At 44.4% G+C, this 2,590-nt stretch overlaps 1 protein-coding gene across 1 annotated transcript in view; it reads right to left on the bottom strand.

Moving 5' to 3' along the window:
* Positions 1-2,175, bottom strand: part of dqx1 (DEAQ box RNA-dependent ATPase 1) — a 40,560-nt gene extending 38,385 nt beyond the window's left edge. The window contains exon 1 of the mRNA XM_079257192.1: positions 1,770-2,175. The gene's annotated coding sequence lies outside the window, so the exon portion shown is untranslated. The remainder of the gene's footprint in view (positions 1-1,769) is intronic.
* Positions 2,176-2,590: the final 415 nt, after the last annotated feature.

Here is a 2,590-nt window from a genome sequence, read left to right as displayed (position 1 = left end):
GTCTCATCGTAACCTGGACAGATGTTCATCTGACAGTCTCATCGTAACCTGGACAGATGTTCATCTGACAGTCTCATCGTAACCTGGACAGATGTTCATCTGACAGTCTCATTATAACCTGGACAGATGTTCATCTGACAGTCTCATTATAACCTGGACAGATGTTCATCTGACAGTCTCATCGTAACCTGGACAGATGTTCATCTGACAGTCTCATCGTAACCTGGACAGATGTTCATCTGACAGTCTCATTATAACCTGGACAGATGTTCATCTGACAGTGTCATCATAACCTGGACAGATGTTCATCTGACAGTCTCAGTATAACCTGGACAGATGTTCATCTGACAGTCTCAGTATAACCTGGACAGATGTTCATCTGACAGTCTCATCATAACCTGGACAGATGTTCATCTGACAGTCTCATCGTAACCTGGACAGATGTTCATCTGACAGTCTCATCGTAACCTGGACAGATGTTCATCTGACAGTCTCATCGTAACCTGGACAGATGTTCATCTGACAGTCTCATCGTAACCTGGACAGATGTTCATCTGACAGTCTCATCGTAACCTGGACAGATGTTCATCTGACAGTCTCATTATAACCTGGACAGATGTTCATCTGACAGTCTCATCATAACCTGGACAGATGTTCATCTGACAGTCTCATCATAACCTGGACAGATGTTCATCTGACAGTCTCAGTATAACCTGGACAGATGTTCATCTGACAGTCTCATCGTAACCTGGACAGATGTTCATCTGACAGTCTCGTGTATTTCTGCTCTTACATCAGTACTCTGTCGACACGTGATGTTTTCCTCGTGTGTGTTTGCAAATGGCTTCAGAGCTGTAAGACATGAATAAATATGACTTGCAGGTAAATTTATGGAAATTGAGCAGGATCAGTACCTGAGTGATACTTTCACTTTCCCGTTGCAGCTGCAGAGAACCAGCGACTGCAGAGTCACAGCTGGGAGTCACTTTTATAATAATGAAATACCTGCTTTGTCTTACAACAATGGTGGTTTGTCTGAAGAAATGTGTGGAAAATAACATGCTTGTCTTTTCCAGCTACCAGAATGACAAACTTCAGCTGCTGGATCCATCAGACTAAAGAAAAAGACTCATCAGTCTGATCATCTGCAGTATGAAGCTAAACTTAGCCGTAAATGAGGCTTTATGTGGATCATTTCTTTGCTTCCTGGCTATAAATCCAACCCCACAGCTGTGTCTGTGTGTGGATCCCCCACATGATGCGGAAGATGCTCTCTGTTCAATAAAGACTTTGTTTAAATCAGAATTATGTCTGGTTTCTTCAGACTGTCTTCATCCAGAAACCAGACTTCTTATTGCAGATTCCCTGATCCACCAAACACCCAACTGCTCAGCTTGAATCTCTTTGTGTTAAATCCCATCTGACCCACTGGTGTCCCATCAGACCGTCCAGTCAGGCCATGTTTCTACATGATGACAACATACATGATGTATCATTTCTCCCCTTCAGGAAACAAAGGATGCTTTCAATGACAGCAGTTTATGCCACATTACAGACTGTTATTTCTTCTTTTTTATATTAAAATAGTTTCCATTGTTTTATTTAGTGCGAGTAAAAGTCAGTTTGGGTGAAAACTACGTTTATCTTGAGCTTAAATGCATCCTCACCATCTTAGTCCCGGTTTAATGTCTGTTTTTCTGCTAATAACTCCAGGAGTACCAGATATATCTATATATAATATATAACCAGACTATAAAGCCCCATCTTACCTGTGGGACATCCTAGTCTCCAGGTGAGGGGATCCAGCAGAGACTTGTCCAGGTGAGGGGACCGACAGGAGACTTGTCCAGGTGAGGGGAGCGACAGGAGACTTGTCCAGGTGAGGGGACCGACAGGAGACTTGTCCAGGTGAGGGGACCGACAGGAGACTTGTCCAGGTGAGGGGACCCAGCAGAGTCACTTCCCTCCAGCAGGTAAGTCTCCTTGACTCCCTTCCAGCCCCAACATGCCGGACTTCAGCTGAATATCATCCAGAAAACAGAAGAAATATCGTCCTGGTCCCGGTCCGAGATCCCCTACCTGCCCAGGTGACTTCCTGGCAGCTGACAACAGGTCATAAAACACCAAGGTGTGTTCTGTTCTGGCTGCCTAGATCGCATCCGCCATGTTGGCTTGTTTAGCTGTCAGCGTCGTGCTGCGTTCAGGAACCCTCGGATATTTTGGTGACGTGCTGCGTTCAGGAACCCTCGGATATTTTGGTGACGTGCTGCGTTCAGGAACCCTCGGATATTTTGGTGACGTGCTGCGTTCAGGAACCCTCGGATATTTTGGTGACGTGCTGCGTTGACAGCGGGCTGTTTTTCCGTCATTTATCTGTTTGTGTTCAAGATAATAAAAAGTTAAGGACGGATATCCATAAAATCTTCAGGAGTTGTTGGAAATGTGGAAAGGAAGAAGTGATTAAATGTTGGTGGTGATCCGGATCACGGTTGGGATCCAGGAACTTTCTAAGACCTGTTTGAGCTCTCTTAGTGCTTTTCTAGGTTTAAAATGACTTAATATCAGAATGATGAAATTATATGTTTGCTGT

Source organism: Telmatherina bonti (genome assembly GCF_933228915.1).
Source record: "Telmatherina bonti genome assembly, chromosome: 17".
Classification (NCBI taxonomy): domain Eukaryota; kingdom Metazoa; phylum Chordata; class Actinopteri; order Atheriniformes; family Telmatherinidae; genus Telmatherina; species Telmatherina bonti.
Note: the sequence above shows the minus strand (reverse complement) of the source record. Positions and strands in the feature narration are given on the sequence as shown.